This window comes from Bubalus bubalis, chromosome 11 (assembly GCF_019923935.1).
Source record: "Bubalus bubalis isolate 160015118507 breed Murrah chromosome 11, NDDB_SH_1, whole genome shotgun sequence".
In the NCBI taxonomy this organism is placed as follows: Eukaryota; Metazoa; Chordata; class Mammalia; order Artiodactyla; family Bovidae; genus Bubalus; species Bubalus bubalis.
This window is the reverse complement of record NC_059167.1, coordinates 57110515-57130397: the sequence shown is the minus strand read 5'-3', so window position 1 is coordinate 57130397 and position 19883 is coordinate 57110515. Positions and strand designations below refer to the sequence as shown.

At 41.7% G+C, this 19883-nt stretch overlaps 1 protein-coding gene across 1 annotated transcript in view; it reads left to right on the top strand.

Moving 5' to 3' along the window:
* The first annotated feature begins 1940 nt into the window (after window positions 1–1940).
* The window catches only part of HERC1 (HECT and RLD domain containing E3 ubiquitin protein ligase family member 1), a 237851-nt gene continuing 219908 nt past the window's right edge, over window positions 1941–19883 (top strand). The window contains exon 1 of the mRNA XM_044925089.2: window positions 1941–2183. The gene's annotated coding sequence lies outside the window, so the exon portion shown is untranslated. The remainder of the gene's footprint in view (window positions 2184–19883) is intronic.

Sequence of the window (19883 nt, the reverse complement as noted above, 5' to 3'; positions counted from 1 at the left end):
TGGGCCCAGAGACCTGCGCTCAGAGCCGTCAGCCAAGGCCTTCCCTCTGAGCATCTGTCTGGCCCAGGGCCCAGGGCCCCCCAGTCCAGGCCTCACTCAAGCTAGGAGAATGCTGGAGGAATGCCAAGACGTGACAGAGTCCAGAAGTTCAGGAGGTGGTCCTCTGTGCTGGGAGACAAACCAGGACCCTGAACCCAAGTACACATCCATCTCCTTGTGTTATTTTCCAGATGAGAAAGGTCAGACAGTAAAAGAATTTGTGAGCAAGGTACAAATCCCTCCTCATCTCTGTGGTTCTCTCCCAAGGCCCTGCTGTTGTTCAGTGGGCACTCCCTTTTCTTTGATTACAGAAAGGCACCAGGCAGCTTTTCCCTAATGCGTTCTGATGAATAACACACTAAGACAATGTGTTGTGGATATTTTTAGCATGTAACACCACCTAACATGCTGCAGTCACGGGGTCGCAAAGAGTCAGACACGACTGAGTGACTGGACAGCACCACCACCTAATAGGGGAGTCAAGAATCTTTCTCTGGAGTCTAACAAAATCTGGCTCCACACCCTGGCTTTGTCAATTTTTAGTTGTGTGACCTGGGACAAGTTCCTTAAGTTCTCTGAGCCTCAATTTCTTTATCTTTAAAAAGGTTGTGATAGCAGATGGCTTTTAGGGTTCTTGTAAGGAGAAATGAGATGATGCGTATATGGTACTTAGTACACTGCCTGAACCTTAGCACTTGCAAGGGGGATGTTGATTACTGTTGTTAGTATCACTGTCATTACTGCAGTGAAAAGGAAAAAAAAAAGAGAGAGAGAGAGAAATGAGGTTTTTTTCTTTCCCTTTCGTGAGAACAAAGAAGATAAAGAGAACTATGAGCAGGCCTGAACATTCCTAGTTTTTTTTTTTTTCACTTTAACTGCTCCTAACTCTGCATGTCTGTACCTAAGCTTGCTTTTCCGCCCCCTAACTCTGCAGGAGCTACACTTCACATCTATTTTCTTTTGACTCTATGCTGAATACATCCTGTGTCTGGTGTTTACCCTTACAACACCCTTCCCTTTGTAGTTACATATCGGAAAGAAGGCCACAGAGCCACCGAACTGCCAGACTCAAATCCTGAGTTACTGACACCAGCCTATGAAGTAATGCCAGTCTTTGAAACAATGCAAGAGGAAGAAATCAAGATCCTAACATCTTTGTTCCTCATCTTATAGAAGCCCCTAGACACCTCATGGGTGGACAGGGCACAGTTCTTGAGGCATAAGCCTACTGAGTTTCCCTCTCCGCTGACTGAGAATTAAAGCCACCTTTCTATTTCCTCCAAACTCTGTCTCTGTATTTTTCATTCAACTTTGGTGGGCAGAGAAAGCCAAGATTTTGGCTTTCGTGTTATTTGATCATTTATATGATAATAGCATCATGTTATTATCATTTTCAGAAAAAGCTTTAACTCGGGAGCAGAGGCCGCCACAAGCCTAGGTACCAAGCTGACTTTCATTCTCTGTGTTGTCCCAGCTGCCTGAGATGGCTTGCTTCTCAGGGACTGGGAGGTCAAGCCCCTCTGTCCTGGAGGGTTCAGGAGGGTAGGCAGCTTGAAGCCCCCCAGGTGGGTTCAGCCAGGCACAGCTAAACGAGATAAAGAAGAATGTTAACATGTTCCAAATGTGCTCCACGGCTGCTGTATTGCAGGTTGGTGCTATCTCTCCTATCAAACTGTTAAAAAATTTTGTTACTGAGAAGATGGTTTCTATTCATGTGTCTTTGGACGAAAGAGTTGAATTAGTTGACAGGCTGATTTGGTTATAACCAATAAAAACGTACCTGAGAAATCATGACACTTCCAGTTTATTTCAAATGTGGTAACTAGGAGCAAATTTCCCCAGAGGGCAAACAGGATACAGAGATTACGTCAAATGACATTTGTCAGCAGTTTGGAATTCAAGTTCCTGGAGCAACAGCAATTGATGGGCTGCAGTGAAATGAGTCTTTGCCTTCACCACTGGTGGCTCTGAAATCACTGTATTTTTGTTGTCCAATCCAAGTTCATGAGCCCAGTGTACACTGAGGCCAAACAATCTGAAATGTTGGAGTTTGGAGCAGAGGAAGGTCTAATGCAAGGAGAACAGGCAGCTCATGCTGAAAAGACTGGACCTCTCCAATCATTTCAGGGGAAGAATTTTTAAAGGTAAAATTTGGGGCAAGGGCTGCAGAATGTGTGTGACTTTCTTTTGATTGGTTGGGGATAAGATGACAGGGTGATGTCTTGGGAATCTCATCCTTCTGGTTCCAATCAGACTGGAGTCTGTGTGCTTGTGATCAGCTTATAATCACCATCCTCCACCTGGGTGGGGGTCTTAGTTTCTGTAGCTGAAATAGGCATCAGATTGTTATCTGTGTTCCTTCAAGAGCAACTGGTCATCCTGTAATTCTGCCATCCTGTTAACTGCTAGAGCCTGCTCTTTGGAACTTGGGGAAGGCCTAGGATATTAACACTTTTTTCTTTGTCTCTCCCCTACAAACAAAAATCAGGGGACACAGAGGGGTGTTTGTACCCGGAGGTTCCTGCAGGGTACTGCTCAGTTTCAGTCCCCACTTTTCTGTGATAACTCCTCAATCTTAAGAGGAATAGGGCAGGACAAGAAAGGAGATAAAGTTTTAGATGGACGCATTAATCATAAACTCAGCAGAGAAACTTGGTTTTACTGGGCTGCTGTGCTGTGCCCAGTCATGTCAGACTCTTGTGACCCCATGGACAGTAGTCCGCCAGGCTCCTCTGTCCATGGGATTTCCAGGCAAGAATACTGGAATAGGTTGCCATTTCCTTCTCCAGGGGATCTTCCCGACCTAGGGATGATCAAATCCGTGTCTCCTGTATTGGCAGGTGGATTCTTTACTGCTGAGTCACCTAGGAATCCCTACCTTTTTTTTTAGTATTTTTAAACAAATATGTAGGCAGTTACTTTAGAAACAATTTTATGTGCCAATAATCTATAATGTGCTACACTTACATCCAAATTTCCAAAAACAATTAGGAGTTTTTGAAAAGAAAACCACACCAAAAATTTTAATAGGCACTGGAGTTGTGGAAAAATTTAGTTTATTCTACTAGGAATCTCAACTTAGAATTGAGTATTCTCCAAAGTGGAAATTACATAGTGCCATTTCAGGAACAGACTATTCAACTCCCCTTCAACATTCAGAAATGACTCTCATAATAGTTAAACAACATCAAAACAGTCCAACATAATTAGACTTCAACATATTGGACCATTATATTCTTCTAAGATGCTAATAAACCAAAACCAGAAATACTAAAATCAAAAGAAAAGACATTGGTTTCAATTTGACTGTTGGTGTCAAACTGTGTATTTCCCTAGGCTTGGTAATTCCATCTCTGAGAGTCTATCCTAAAGAATTCATAAATTTAGAAAGATCTGTATGAATATGTTCATCTCCTCATTGTGTGTAAGAGTGAAAAGATGGAAGCATCCTAAATGTCAGCCTAAACATCTAACAATAGGGCACTGGTTAAGTAAACAACAGCAAATGCATTCTGTGGAATGTTTGCAGCCATTGCTGATGGGTATCACAAAGACCATGCAGCAGCTCAGGAGAAGGCTTGTGGTGTATACATCAGGTGAAAAAGTCAGACACAGCATGGTATAACTCTAATTATGGAAAGCCCAGATAGAAAAATAGATTGGATCTGTGACAACCTGAAGGGGTAGGGTGAGGAGGGATGTGGGAGGGGCGTTTAGGATGGAGGGGACACATGTATACCTATAGCCGATTCATACTGATGTATGGCAGATACCATCACAATATTGTAAAGTAATTATCCTCCAATTAAGATAAATAAATATTTAAAAATAAAAATAGATTGGAAAGAGTTGCAGAAAGATATCATTAGTGATTGTGTTAGGATAACAGAGAATTGTGGGTAACTTTTTTTGGTACATGTTCCAAGTAAATTTTGTAGTTATATAAATTGTGGTAGGCAGAATAATGACCCCTAAAGATCACCACATCCTAACCCCTGGAACCTGGGCATGTGTTATCTTACATGGCAAAAGGGACTTTGCAAATGCCGATGTAAATTAAGGATTTTGAGATGGGGAGAGTATCCTAAATAATCCAAGTGGGTTCAAAGTATTCACAAAGTTCTTTTAAAAAGGGAGGCAGGAATATCATGGTCAGAGAAATATTATAGTATGTTAGATTGCTGGCTTTGAAAAGGGAGGAAAGTCACCATGAGCTAAGAAATTCAGGTGACCTCTAGAAATTAGAAAAGGCAAGAGAAAGATTCCTTTCCAGAGACTTCAGAAGGAACAGTCCTGCCAACATTTTGATTTTAGCCCAGAGAGACCCATTTCAGACTTCTGACCTCCAGAATTATGAGATAATAAGTGTGGGAGTTTTTAATTTTCTTATTGAGGTATAGTTGATTTATAATGCTATTAAGTTTCAGGTGTACAATATAGTGATTCACAATTTGTAAAAATAATACTGCATTTATAGTTATAAAATATTGGCTATATTCTCTGTGCTGTACAATATATCCTTGTAGCTTATTTTACATATAATAGTTTGTAACTCTTAATCCACTGCCTCAAACTTGCCCCTCCCCACTTCCCTCTTTCCACTGGTAACCACTAGTTTGTTTTCTATGTCTGTGAGTCTGTTTCTTTTTTGTTGTATCCACCAGTCTGTTTTATTTTTATTTTTGACTGTGCCACAGGGCATGTGGGATATTAGTTCCCCAGCCAGGGACTGAACTGATGCCCCCTGCAGTGGAAGCATGGAACCCTAACCACTGGATCACCAAGGAATTTCCTGGTTCAGTTTTTAGATCCATGTATAAATGATAACATACCTTATTTGTCTTTCTCTGTCAATAAATGTGTTGTTTCAAGCCTTAAATTTGTGATAATTTGTTATGCAACAATAGGAAATGATTATAATACATATGATAAAACTGAAATGAATACTGCTGCTACTGCTAAGTCACTTCAGTCGTGTCCGACTCTGTGTGACCCCAGAGACGGCAGCCCACCAGGCTTCCCGTCCCTGGGATTCTCCAGGCAAGAACACTGGAGTGGGTTGCCATTTCCTTCTCCGAAATGAATACTATACAATAACAATTAATTTTCTAAAGTGTCAGCTATTACAAGAGTGTTACCAAACACAGTTGGATGATTATACATTTTTTTTACCCTTATGCCCATGAGATTTTCTCTTTGAATGAGGAAGAAGATTGATCTGTAGCATTGGCTTTGGAGGATCTGAATTTGCATCTTAGCCCCTCAGCTGTGTGACCTTGGGCAAATTTCTTAAAAATCTTTTTGACTCCTAATCTACATATATGTGGACCATGAAATATGATCATTTGTAGCTGCAGTGGGCCCCAAAAAGGTTGACTGCTTTTTCTTTCCTTAAATATTTTTTTTGAAATTTAAAAAATAATATAACATTACAAACAGAATCAAAAGTGTAAAGGAAAACTCTCTATTTATTGGGTAAAATTCCTTTAACCAAACACAACAATTCTTTTGTGCATTTCCTTCTGTCTTTTTTTTTTTCATATATACATTGTGTTGGCCAAGAAACTTGGTTGGAAGTAACCAAAGCCCAACTCAAAGTTCAGTTTAGTTCAGTCGCTCAGTCATGTCCGACTCTTTGTGACCCCATGAACCCAGCACGCCAGGCCTCCCTGTCCATCACCAACTCCTGGAGTTTACCCAAACTCATGTCCATTGAGTCAGTGATGCCATCCAACCACCTCATCCTCTATCATCCCTTTCTCCTCCTGCCTTCAATCTTTCCCAACGTCAGGGTCTTTTCAAATGAGTCAGCTCTTCGCATCCGGTGGTCAAAGGATTGGAGTTTCAGCTTCAACATCAGTCCTTCCAATGAACATCCAGGACTAATTTCCTTTAGGATGGGCTGGTTGGATCTCCTTGTAGTTCAAGGGACTCTCAAGAGTCTTCTCCAACACCACAGTTCAAAAGCCTCAATTCTTCAGTGCTCAGCTTTCTTTATAGTCCAACTCTCACATCCATACATGACGACTGGAAAAACCACAGCCTTGACTAGACGGACCTTTGTTGGCAAAGTAATGTCTCTGCTTTTCAATATGTTATCTAGGTTGGTCATAACTTTCCTTCCAAATACTAAGCGTCTTTTCATTTCATGGCTGCAATCACCATTGGCAGTGATTTTGGAGCCCCAAAAAATAAAGTCAGCCACTGTTTCCACTGTTTTCCCACCTATTTGCCATGAAGTGATGGGACCGGATGCCATGATCTTAGTTTTCTGAATGTTGAGCTTTAAGCCAACTTTTTCACTCCCCTCTTTCACTTTCATCAAGAGTCTCTTCAGTTCTTCTTCACTTTCTGCCATAAGGGTGGTGTCATCTGCATATCTGAGGTTATTGATATAACCTCAAAATAGCTTAGGCAAAAAACAAACCAAAAAAAAGGAAATCTGTTGGTTTAGTAACAGGGAAGGGTCCTGGCTTTTGGAATATAGGTAGATTCAGGAACTTCCCTGTTGGCCTAGTTGCTAAGACTTTATGCTCCCAATGCAGGGGTCCGGGTTCAATCCCTCATTGTGTACTAGATCCCACATGCTGCAACTAAGAGTTTGCATGATGCAACTAAGATCTGGCACAGTTAAATAAATAAATAAAAGTAAGTATATATTTTAAAAGGAATATAGCTAGATTCATGTGCTCAAGTGTTGTTGTTAGGGTCCTGTGTCTCTCCATGCCCCAGCTCTGTTCTTCTGTGTGGCTTCAATCTCAAGGGATCTCTAAGTTGTGGGAAGAATTGCTAACAGCAAAGTGACCTTCTGTGGTCCTTAACAGCCCTTGATCAGAGAGGAAGACAAAGTATCCATGTACCAAATGTCATTCTAAGTCTCTGATTGGCCTTCCATGGGTCACATGCCTTTCCCCTGGACAAATAATTGTGGGAAGGGGAAATGGGTATCATGACTGTCTGGACTGGTATCACTTGCCCACTCCTAAAAGAAGGGATTGGGAGAAACAGTGTGATCGCCATACAACCAGGGGGAGGGGCAGTTCCTTTAGCAAACATGAGGTGTTGGACATGCAAAAACAGGAGCTATCCTCCATCCATATTTTATATCATGAGTAGTTTGTACATCATTCTGTAGTCTTCATAATGATCAATTTAATAGATTTATGATTTCAGCACACTGTGGTCTACCTTTCTGTGTGCATGCTCACAGTCATGTCTGATCTTTGCAACCTCATAGACTATATAGCCCACCAGGCTCCTGTGTCCATGGAATTTTCCAGGTAAGAATACTGGAGTGGGTAGCCATGCCTTCCTCCAGGGGATCTTCCTGACCCAGGATCCAACACTTGTCCCCTGCGTCTCCCACTTTGGCAGGTAGATCCTTTACCAATGTACCACCTATGAAGGTCAACCCTAGTTAAATACTGTTGGCTACTTATGTTGCTATTTAAATTCCTCATTATAAATAATGCTGAAATGAACACTTTTTGTGCAAATAATTTTCTCTATCGGTTAGATTATTTCTATAAGACAAGATTCCCAGAGGAGGGGTTGCTGGGTTAAAGGTGAGAACATCTCATTTTGACAAACTGTTTTCCAGAAGGGCTGCACAAATGTACAGGGAGTGGTGCAGCTGCTGAGCCTGAGAGGTAGAATTGCACTCATTCTCAGGCCTTCCACAGTGAGATGGGTTAAAAGGACTCCACAAACCACTGTGCGCTGAAGCCATGGCCAAAGCAACAAACAGGCAATATACTTAACCTGCTTCAGCCTGAGATGAAATGCAAACTCACTTGTAGTTATGGAGATGTGTATGAGAACAGTGCGATACCGTCTTTCATTCATTTAATTGGTAAAACTTGAATACACTGATAACATGCAGTGCTTGTCAGTTTGGGGACAGAAACTGTCTGATAGTCAGCTAATAGAAATAGGAATTATTACCATATTTTGAGAAAATAATCTAGCCATATGGATTAAAATTGACTTGAGAACATCCTCATTATATCACATAATTACCATTTCTTTTGTGGAGAGAAGTTTTTAATTTAATTGAAATATAGTTGATTTACAATATACAGCAAAGTGATTCAGTTATACCTATATATTCTTTTTCATATTCTTTTCCATTATTATTTATCACAGGATATTGGATATAGGTCCCTGTGCTATACAGTAGGACCTTGTTTATCTGTTTATGAAAAGTAGTTTGTATCTGCTAATCCCAAACTCCTAATTTATCCCTCCTCTCCTTTCCCTTTGGTAGCCATAAGTTTGCTTTCTATGTCTTAAATCTGTTTCTGTTTTGTAAATAAATTCATTGGTGTCATTTTTAGGTGCCACATGCAAGTGATGTGTGTACTTTGTGTGTGTGCTCAGTCATGTCTGACTCTTTGCGACCCCATGGACTGTAGCCCACCAGGCTTCTCTGTCCATGAAATTTTCCAGGCAAGAATACTGGAGTGGATTGCCATTTTCCTACTCCAAGGGATCTTCCCAATCCAGGGATCAAATCCGAGTCTCTTTTGTCTGCTGCGTTGGCAGGCAGATTCTTTACCACTGTGCCACCTGGGAAGTCCCCAATACTGGGGATGCTGGTACAAAACACAGGTTTGCACAATTTCAGGGAGTGTTTCTCCTCTTTTAGAAATTACACCAGAAGCCCTTCAAAAAGCCTAAATTTGGGGGGGAGGTGGGTGGGGGAGGGGGCACATGGCTTGTGGGATCTTAACTAAGATCCCTTCCCTGACAAGGGATCAAACTCAGGCCCCTAGCAGTGAAAGCATCTAGTTCTTACCATTGGACTGCCAGGGAATTCATGCAACAAACCTACTTTTTAAAAATCTCCTACAAATCTAATACCATGGGCAGGCAACTACATTTAGCACTTACTTGTCTTCCCCATGCTGCTAAATACTGGAGTCAGATGTTTCCTGTGCCCTCGCTCTGGTGTGTGTCACCAGGTTTGTGACTTCCTCCTGTGCTGACAGAGTAAGTGATATCACATGGTATTTGTCTTTCTCTTTCTGACTTACTTCACTTAGTATGATAATCTCTAGGTCCATCCATGTTGCTGCAAATGGCATTATTTCATTCTTTTTATGGGTGACTAGTATTCCATTATATATATATATATATAAAAGAAGGCAATGGCACCCCACTCCAGTACTCTTGCCTGGAAAATCCCATGGACAGAGGAGCCTGGTGGGCTGCAGTCTATGCGGTCACTAGGAGTCAGACACGACTGAGTGACTTCACTTTCACTTTTCACTTTCATGCATTGGAGAAGGCAATGGCAACCCACTCCAGTGTTCTTGCCTGGAGAATCCCAGGGACGGGGAAGCCTGGTGGGCTGCCGTCTATGGGGTCGCACACAGTCAGACACGACTGAAGCAACTTAGCAGCATATATATATATATATATATATATATATATATGCACACACACCACATCTTCTTTATCCACTCATTTGTTGATGGACATTTGGGTTGTTTCCACATCTTGGCTATTGTAAATAGTGCTGCTGTGAACATAGGTGTGCATAAATCTTTTTGAATTATAGTTTTGTTTGGATATATGTCAAAGAGTGGAATTGCTAGATCATATGACAACTCTTTAGTGTTTTGAGGAACCTTCATAGTGTTTTGTATACTGGCTACACCAACTTACATTCCCACCAACAGTGTGGGAGGGTTCTCTTTTCTTCACCCTCTCTAGCATTTGTCATTTGTAGACATTTTAATGATGGCCATTCTGAAATGGCCAATGTGAGGTGGTACCTCATTGTAGTTTTGATTTGCATTTCTCTAATAATTAGGGATGTTGAGTATCTTTCATGTACCTGTTGGTCATCTGTATGCCTTCTTTGGAGAAATGTCTCGTTATGTCTTCTGCCCATTTTTTTTAAACTGTGTTGTCTGTTTTGTTATTGAGTGTATGAGCTGTTTGTATACTTTGTTTTTTTTTGTTTGTTTTTTTTTTGGTTTTAATTAATTTTATTTATATAATGAACAGAATACAAAGAAGTAGTACATTTCTGGGAAAAAAAAATATTGCTCCTCCTCTTAGATGAAATTGAGTATATCTTTAAAATTAAGACCTTGTTGGTCACATCATTTGCAAATGTTTTCTCTCAGCCCATAGGTTGTCTTTTAGTTTTGTTTATAGTTTCTTTTGCTATACCAAATCTTATAAGCTTGATTAGGTTCCATTTGTTTCTTTTTGCTTTTATTTCTATTGCTTTGTGAGACTGACCTAAGAAAATATTGGTATGATTTATGTCAGAGAATATTTTGCCTATGTTCTCTTCTAGGAGTTTAATGGGATCAGTTCAGTTCAGTCGCTCAGTCGTGTTCAACTCTTTGCGACCCCATGAATGGGATCAAGTCTTATATTTAAATCTTAAAGTCGTTTTGAATTTATTTTTGTGTATGGTGTGAGGGTGTGTTGCAACTTTACTGATTTATATGTGGCTGTCCAGCTTTTCTAACACTACTTGCTTAAGAGACTGTCTTTTCTCCATTTTCTCATTCTTGCCTTCTTTGTCAAAGATCAACTGGCCATAGGTGTGTGGGTTTGTTTCTGGGCTCCCTATTTTTTTCCATCAATCCATGTGTTTGTTTTTGTGCCAATAGCACGCTGTCTTAATTACTGTAACTTTGTACTGTTGTCTGAAGCCTAAAGGATTATGCTTCCTGCTTTGTTCTTTTTCCTCAAAATTGCTTTGACAATTCTACATCCCCAGAATTTATTCATCTTCTAATTGGAAGTGTGTGCCCTTTGACAAAAATTACCTCTTTCCCCTCACCCCCACCCTCTCGTAGGCCTTATTCTAAGCTCTGTTTCCATGAGTTAGGCTTTTTTTAGATTCTTTTAATTCTAAAATCTAATGTGAAAAACAATGTGCATCCTAATAGTTGAGAATTATGCTTTATGTGAGTCACTACCGAGGACTGTAGCCTGGGAATCAGCTTTTCATCTAGCTCTGAGGAACTGTTCCAAGGAGGTAAAGGAGGAGCCAGGATATAGAGGCATTTTCACTGGGAGGAAAAAAAACAAACCCTCATGCAGTCAAAAATCAAAAGATTACTGCTGGTCACAAAAACAGACATCTAAAGATTCTAGTGTTTTTCTTTGTATGAGAAGATGCAAGTCAGTCAGTTCAGTGGCTCAGTCGTGTCCAACTCTGTGACCCCATGGACTGCAGCACACCAGGCTTCCCTGTCCATCACCAACACCCGGAGCTTGCTCAAACTCATGTCCATCAAGTTGGTGATGACGTCCAATCATCTCATCCTCTGCCATCTCTTTCTCCTCCTGGCTTCAATCTTTCCCAACATCAGGGTCTTTTCAAATGAGTCAGCTCTCCACATCAGGTGGCCAAAGGATTGGAGTTTCAGCTTTAGCATCAGTCCTTCCAATGAATATTCAGGACTGATTTCCTTTAGGACTGACTGGTTGGATCTCCTTGCAGACCAAAGGACTCTCAAGAGTCTTCTCCAACACCACGGTTCAAAAGCATCAATTCTTCGGCACTCAGCTTTTTTTATAGGCCAACTCTCATATCCATACATGATTACTGGAAAAACCGTAGCTTTATCTAGGACCAGTACCCTGTTTTTCTCCATCCTGAACTTTCCTCAGGGTACACCAGCAGCGGTGACTGCAGTGCCTGATGGCTTCATGATTGCAACATCCTTTGTTTACTGAAATGGCACATGACATTCCTCATCCACAATTCCATGTATAAGAGAGATCATGCAATATTTCCTGTTGGTGTCACTTTCTCTTTCGTTATAGCTCCCTGCATGAGTGAGATCTATCCTATTTCTTTGGCCTTATCTTCAAGAAGTGCCATACCCATCTTTGTCTTAAACAACTAAACATTTGATATGAACTGTGTGGAAAGGCAGCTAACTATCTCTAGGAGCTATCCTCCCCACCCCACCCCCCATCCTTTTCCTTTTAGTAATAGATCCCACCAAGCCTATGATCATCTAGTTAGAGACTACATAATCTAGCTTCCCTTGTAGCTAGGTGTGGTCACTTGAATAAGTTTTGGCTGATAGGACATGAGTGGAAGGAATGTCTGCAAACTCCAGAGGTGGAGCCAGCAGATTTGTTCATCTAGTAACTTTGACCTTTGAGAGATACCAGTGAATATCTGCTGGGCTCTTGTATTGAGAAGACAGAAACTGGGAGCCACAGGATGGGTGCTTTCTGTCATGGGGACAAGAAACAAGGAGAGGTGGTTTGCAAAGGAAGGAGAATAGAGCAGATGCAAAACAAGAGGCATGATGGGGGTACTGTGAGGGCTGATGATGCTCAGAGGCAGCTCTCCTGGTCCTGGCTCTCATTCCTCATGAGTGAGGACATGCTACTCCTGCCCTTGGGTCCTTTTAATAGACTCCCTATTTTCCTTCAATGAATTTGAGTGAGTTTTCCATTATTTGCAAGAAAAGGGGATTCATAAAGATGTGGAATAACCAGATAACCCTTTCTTTTTTATTTTTTAAATTAATTAATTGATTGCTTTTTGGTTGGGCTGGGTCTCCACCACTACGCGGGCTTTCTCTAGTTGCAGTGAGCAGGGGCTGCTCTTCATCATGACGTGCAGTCTTCCCACTGCAGTGGCTTCTCCTGTTGCAGAGCACAAGCTCTAGGCACATGGGCTTCAGTAGTTGCAGCTTATGGGCTTTAGGGTGTGGGCTCAGCAGTTGTGGTACACCGCCTTAGTTGCTCAGCAGTGTGTGGACTCTTCCCAGTCACGGACCAAACTCGTGTCATTGTGGCAGATTCTTATCCACTGAACTACCAGAGAAGTCAAGATAACACTTTCTTTTGTATATGGGAGCAGAGAAGTTGTGGCAGGAAAATTTATTGAGATGCTGTATTTTGCTTCTGCTGTTGTGGGAGAATTAGAAAGAATGACAGTCTTTTGTTGCTGTTGTTGTTTATTCTTGGGATTTTCCCTCCTTGTGCTAAGCAGGTGGACAGACTTTGGGTTTCCCACCTCAGAAGAAGCTTGAACTATGGGGCTTCTAGAAGCCCCATAGTTAGAAGGTAGAAGAAGTTACCTAAGGCAGCCTGCTGTCTGAGGTTTGGTTTCCAAAAGATTGAGTGTCTTAGAGGGGATTATTCTGAAGGTAAGGTTAAGTGTTCCAGGGTGGGATAGCTGGAAGTAAGGAGAGTGAAAGGAGAGTCCTTGCTATCTCAAGGAGAAGGATGAAAGTCTGTATATTCAAAAGTCTGTGACTTTTGGGAAACTGTACCCTAATCTGGTCCCAGGCAGATTCCAGAACCTCAGAGGGGACTGGAGGCCTGGTGCATACCAAGAGACGGGATTTGGCATTTCAGGACTAACTGTCACTTCCTGACAATAATATTTTATTTCTAAAAACAGGGGAAGTTTGACAGATTTGGTCTACAGGCCATTGTTTGCTAATCCTTTAATTAGAACATCATCATTCAGGAACCCTTGGTGAATTAGTAGATATGGATATTAGACATCAGTAGACATTAACATCTTAAAAAGGCATGGTGTGCTTCCTGCGGTCTTGCCAAACATTGCTTTTAGTCTTGCCAAAAGGGATCAAACCTGAGTCTAATCCAGTTTCTGAATGCAGCTACATATTTGCAGGAAATTTAGGGGGCAGAGAAACATGTCAAACTGCATCAAGAATATGCAATCAGTAAAATTCAGACTGGGCATTTGTGCAAGTCAAAAGCATTCTTCAACAGATTGGGTAAAGGGGTAGAGGGAGAGATAAGGGTTGAAAGATATTTAGGGATATATCAACTTGGAATGGGCAAGACTAAAGTCCAGTTTCAGATCAGATCAGTCGCTCAGTCGTGTCCGACTCTTTGCGACCCCATGAATCGCAGCACGCTAGGCCTCCCTGTCCATCACCAACTCCCGCAGTTCACTCAGACTCACGTCCATCGAGTCAGTGATGCCATCCAGCCATCTCATCCTCTGTCGTCCCCTTCTCCTCCTGCCCCCAATCCCTCCCAGCATCAAAGTCTTTTCCAGTGAGTCAACCCTTCGCATGATGTGGCCAAAGTACTGGAGTTTCAGCTTTAGCATCATTCCTTCCAAAGAAATCCCAGGGCTGATCTCCTTCAGAATGGACTGGTTGGATCTCCTTGCAGTCCAAAGGACTCTCAAGAGTCTTCTCCAACACCACAGTTCAAAAGCATCAATTCTTCGGTGCTCAGCCTTCTTCACAGTCCAACTCTCACATCCATACATGACCACAGGAAAAACCATAGCCTTGACTAGACGAACCTTTGTTGGCAAAGTAATGTCTCTGCTTTTGAATATGTTATCTAGGTTGGTCATAACTTTCCTTCCAAGGAGTAAGCGTCTTTTAATTTCATGGCTGCAGTCACTATCTGCAGTGATTTTGGAGCCCAGAAAAATAAAGTCTGACACTGTTTCCACTGTTTCCGCATCTATTTCCCATGAAGTGGTGGGACCGGATGCCATGAGCTTTAAGCCAACTTTTTCACTCTCCACTTTCACTTTCATCAAGAGGCTTTTGAGTTCCTCTTCACTTTCTGCCATAAGGGTGGTGTCATCTGCATATCTGAGGTTATTGATATTTCTCCCGGCAATCTTGATTCCAGTTTGTGTTTCTTCCAGTCCAGCGTTTCTCATGATGTACTCTGCATATAAGTTAAATAAACAGGGTGGCAATATACAGCCTTGACGTACTCCTTTTCCTATTTGGAACCAGTCTGTTGTTCCATGTCCAGTTCTAACTGTTGCTTCCTGACCTGCATACAAGTTTCTCAAGAGGCAGATCAGGTGGTCTGGTATTCCCATCTCTTGAAGAATTTTCTACAGTTTATTGTGATCCACACAGTCAAAGGCTTTGGCATAGTCAATAAAGCAGAAATAGATGTTTTTCTGGAACTCTCTTGCTTTTTCCATGATCCAGCGGATGTTGGCAATTGATCTCTGGTTCCTCTGCCTTTTCTAAAACCAGCTTGAACATCTGGAAGTTCACGGTTCACGTATTGCTGAAGCCTGGCTTGGAGAATTTTGAGCATTCCTTTACTAGCGTGTGAGATGAGTACAATTGTGCGGTAGTTTGAGCATTCTTTGGCATTGCCTTTCTTTGGGATTGGAAGGAAAACTGACCTTTTCCAGTCCTGTGGCCACTGCTGAGTTTTCCAAATTTGCTGGCATATTGAGTGCAGCACTTTCACAGCATCATCTTTCAGGATTTGGAACAGTTCAACTGGAATTCCATCACCTCCACTAGCTTTGTTTGTAGTGATGCTTTCTAAGGCCCACTTGACTTCACATTCCAGGATGTCTGGCTCTAGGTCAGTGATCACACCATTGTGATTATCTGGGTCATGAAGATCTTTTTTGTACAGTTCTTCTGTGTATTTTTGCCATCTCTTCTTAATATCTTCTGTTTCTGTTAGGTCCATACCATTTCTGTCCTCTATTGAGCTCATCTTTGCATGAAATGTTCCCTTGGTCTCTGATTTTCTTGAAGAGATCTCTAGTCTTTCCCATTCTGTTGTTTTCCTCTATTTCTTTGCATTGATCGCTGAAGAAGGCTTTCTTATCTCTTCTTGCTATTCTTTGGAACTCTGCATTCAGATGCTTATATCTTTCCTTTTCTCCTTTGCTTTTTGCTTCTCTTCTTTTCACAGCTATTTGTAAGGCCTCCTCAGACAGCCATTTTGCTTTTTTGCATTTCTTTTCCATGGGCATGGTCTTGATTCCTGTCTCCTGCACAATGTCACCAACCTCATTCCATAGTTCATCAGGCACTCTATCTATCAGATCTAGTCCCTTAAATCTATTTCCCACTTCCACTGTATAATCATAAGGGATTTGATTCAGGTCATACCTGAATGGTCTAGTGGTTTTCCCTACTTGCTTCAATTTAAGTCTGAATTTGGCAGTAAGGAGTTCATGGTCTGAGCCACAGTCAGCTCTCGGTCTTGTTTTTGCTGACTGTATAGAGCTTCTCCATCTTTGGCTGCAAAGAATATAATCAGTCTGATTTCGGTGTTGACCATCTGGTGATGTCCATGTGTAGAGTCTCCTCTTGTGTTGTTGGAAGAGGGTGCTATGACCAGTGCATTTTCTTGGCAAAACTCTATTAGTCTTCATCCTGCTTCATTCTGTACTCCAAGGCCAAATTTGCCTGTTACTCCAGGTGTTTCTTGACTTCCTACTTTTGCATTCCAGTCCCCTATAATGAGAAGGACATCTATTTGGGTGTTAGTTCTAAAAGGTCTTGTAGGTCTTCATAGAACTGTTCAACTTCAGCTTCTTCAGCGTTACTGGTTGGGGCATAGACTTGGATTACTGTGATATTGAATGGTTTGCCTTGGAAACGAACAGAGATCATTCTGTCGTTTTTGAGATTGCATCCAAGTACTGCATTTCGGACTCTTTTGTTGACCATGATGGCCACTCCACTTCTTCTGAGGGATTCCTGCCCGCAGTAGTAGATATAATGGTCATCTGAGTTAAATTCACCCATTCCAGTCCATTTCAGTTCAGTTTAGGGATATACATTTGGATGGTCATTAAAAAATCAGGATCTGGGGAGGGTTGTGATTAGAAAGGGGCCCATGTATGGGGCTTTTGAAGTAGATGGCAAGATTCTATTTCTTGATCCAATGGTGGTGACAAGAATGTTCACCTTAGATTGTGCTATGCATTTTGGGGTTTCATTTGTTTTTTGTTAATATTTTTTTTAAAGAGTTCTAAGAACAACATAGAATTCTATAGATGTTCAGTTCAGTTCAGTTCAGTAGCTCAGTCGTGTCCAACTCTTTGCGACCCCATGAACTGTAGCACACCAGGCCTCCCTGTCCATCACCAACTCCTGAAGTTCACCCAAACCCATGTCCATCGAGTCGGTGATGCCATCCAACCATCTCATCCTCTGTCGTCCCTTTCTCCTCCTGCTCTCAATCTTTCCCAGCATCAGGGTCTTCTAAAATGAGTCAGCTCTTCGCATGAGGTGGCCAAAGGATTGTAGTTTCAGCTTCAACATCAGTCCTTTCAATGAACACCCAGGACTGATCTCCTTTAGGATGGACTGGTTGGATCTCCTTGCAGTCCAAGGGACTCTCAAGAGTCTTCTCCAACACCACAGTTCAAAAGCATCAGTTCTTTGGCGCTTAGCTTTCTTTATAGTCCAACTCTCACATCCATACATGACTACTGGAAAAACCATAGCCTTGACTAGATGGACCTTTGTTGGCAAAGTAATATCTCTGCTTTTGAATATGATATCTAGGTTGGTCATAACTTTCCTTCCAAGGAGTAAGCGTCTTTTCATTTCATGGCTGCAATCACCATCGGCAGATTTTGGAGCCCAGAAAAATAAAGTCTGACACTGTTTTCACTGTTTCCCCATCTATTTGCCATGAAGTGATGGGACCAGATGCCATGATCTTAGTCTTCTGAATGTTGAGTTTTAAGCCAACTTTTTCACTCTCCTCTTTCATTTTCATCAAGAGGCTCTTTAGTTCTTCTTCACTTTCTGCCCATGAGGGTGGTATCATCTGCATATCTGAGGTTATTGATATTTTCCCTGGCAATCTTGATTCCAGCTTATGCTCCCTCCAGCGGAGCATTTCTCATGATGTGCTCTGCATATAAGTTAAATAAGCAGGGTGACAATATGCAGCCTTGACGTACTCCTTTTCCTATTTGGAACCAGTCTGTTGTTCCATGTCTAGTCCTAACTGTTGCTTCCTGACCTGCATACAGGTTTCTCAAGAGGCAGGTCAGGTGGTCTGGTATTCCCATCTCTTTCAGATTTTTCAACAGTTTGTTGTGGTCCACACAGTCAAAGGCTTTGGCATAGTCAATAAAGCAGAAATAGATGTTTTTCTGGAACTCTCTTGCTTTTTCCATGATCCAGCGGATGTTGGCAATTTGATCTCTGGTTCCTCCGCCTTTTCTAAAACCAGCTTGAACATCAGGAAGTTCACGGTTCACGTATTGCTAAAGCCTGGCTTGGAGAATTTTGAGCATTCCTTTACTAGCGTGTGAGATGAGTACAATTGTGCGGTAGTTTGAGCATTCTTTGGCATTGCCTTTCTTTGGGATTGGAATGAAAATTGACATTTTCAAGCCCTGTGGCCACTGCTGAGTTTTCCAAATGTGCTGGCATATTGAGTGCAGCACATTCACAGCATCATCTTTCAGGATTTGAAATAGCTCAACTGGAATTCCATCACCTCCACTAGCTTTGTTCGTAGTGATGCTTCCTAAGGCCCACTTGACTTCACATTCCAGGATGTCTGGCTCTAGGTGAGTGATCACACCATCATGATCATCTTGGTCATGAAGATCTTTTTTTGTACAGTTCTCCTGTGTATTCTTGCTACCTCTTCTTAATATCTTCTGCTTCTGTTAGGTCCCTACTATTTCTGGGGCTATTAGGTGTCATGATTCTTTCCATATGCAGAGAGCTACTTTGGGAATGAAGCCACCCTGGAAGAATGCAGGGTCTTGAGATGGAATGTGAGACTGAATTGCATAATGATTTTTTTGATTACCTGCGTCCAGCCATTCCTTAAGATTGATATACCCATGAAATCTTCAGTTATATGAATCAGTAAAGTCCCTTTTTATTTCTACTGCTTTGGTTTGCAACCAGGAGTCCATCCGCAAGTCAAAAGTATCTTGACTAGTCTTTGTTGAATATTTCTCAAGAAACTGATGATCCTGTTGGATTTTTGGTGTTGGTTTCAACTGTCTGCAGTAACTCACATTCACTGCCACACACAGGCAAACCTGTTCTTCATTCTCTTTGTGCTTTTGAAAGCTTTATTCCATATTTCATAACGGTGGGGCCCATTGTCATTCTCTAAGACATGTTTCATTGTAGTCCCATCTGAAGTTGGCAAAGCTCACTGAGGGAGGAGATGGGAAGGAATCTTCTGCCAAAGGAGGATAAAGATCCTGTCACCCAAACGGCTGGCACGTTCATTGGGTTGGTCTGAAGTAAGGGGAAGTCATGTGTTTCAAGTATCTTTCATTTATTCATTCATTATGTATTTATTGACTTTCAGGCACTGCACATGACAGCCCCAGGCTCAGCTTTCAGGGAACTCACAGCTGGGGTGTGAGGTGGGGTGAAGAGTTATGTAGCACAACCTGGGGAGCTCTCAGAGGCCTACTTGTCTGGTCTGATCCAGTCTCCTCTTCCAGTTTCTGAAATTTCCATCATTTGATTTCTCTCTCTTTTTCAAAAAAATTATTTCTTAATATTACTGCCAAACTCCCAGAAAGCCCAATTTAGAATGCAGATGTGTTAACTAGAGAGATGAGCACACTTTAGGACACAATACTGCTATGGTAAAGTGTAGGAAAGGACAGATACAATACATTTTGATGAGGAGACAGCCTGGAGCCTAGGTGTTGTCAAAAATAAGAGGAAGATGGCCATGGGAGAAAGGGTAGGGGAAGGAGAAGTTGAGAAGTATCTATTATTTCACCATTTTTTCTCAGGTTTTGGCAGTATCCATGCCTAGAACATCTCTCTCTGGCAAGAAAGTGGGACTTACTATTTTATTTATTTATTTATATTTGGCTGCACTGGGATTTAATTGCAGCATGTGTAATCTAGGTCCCTGATCAGGGATTGAACCTGGATGCCCTGCATTGGGATTATGGAGTTTTAGCCACTGGATCACCAGGGAAGTCCTGGGACTTACTATTTTGTATTCTAGGCTTTGATGTCAGACAGAACTGTGTTTGTATTCCAGCTGGTGACCTGCACCAAGTCACTTCTAAAGTGTAAGCCTCAGTTTCCTTATCTATATAATGCAGAGAAAATACTCGCCTTACT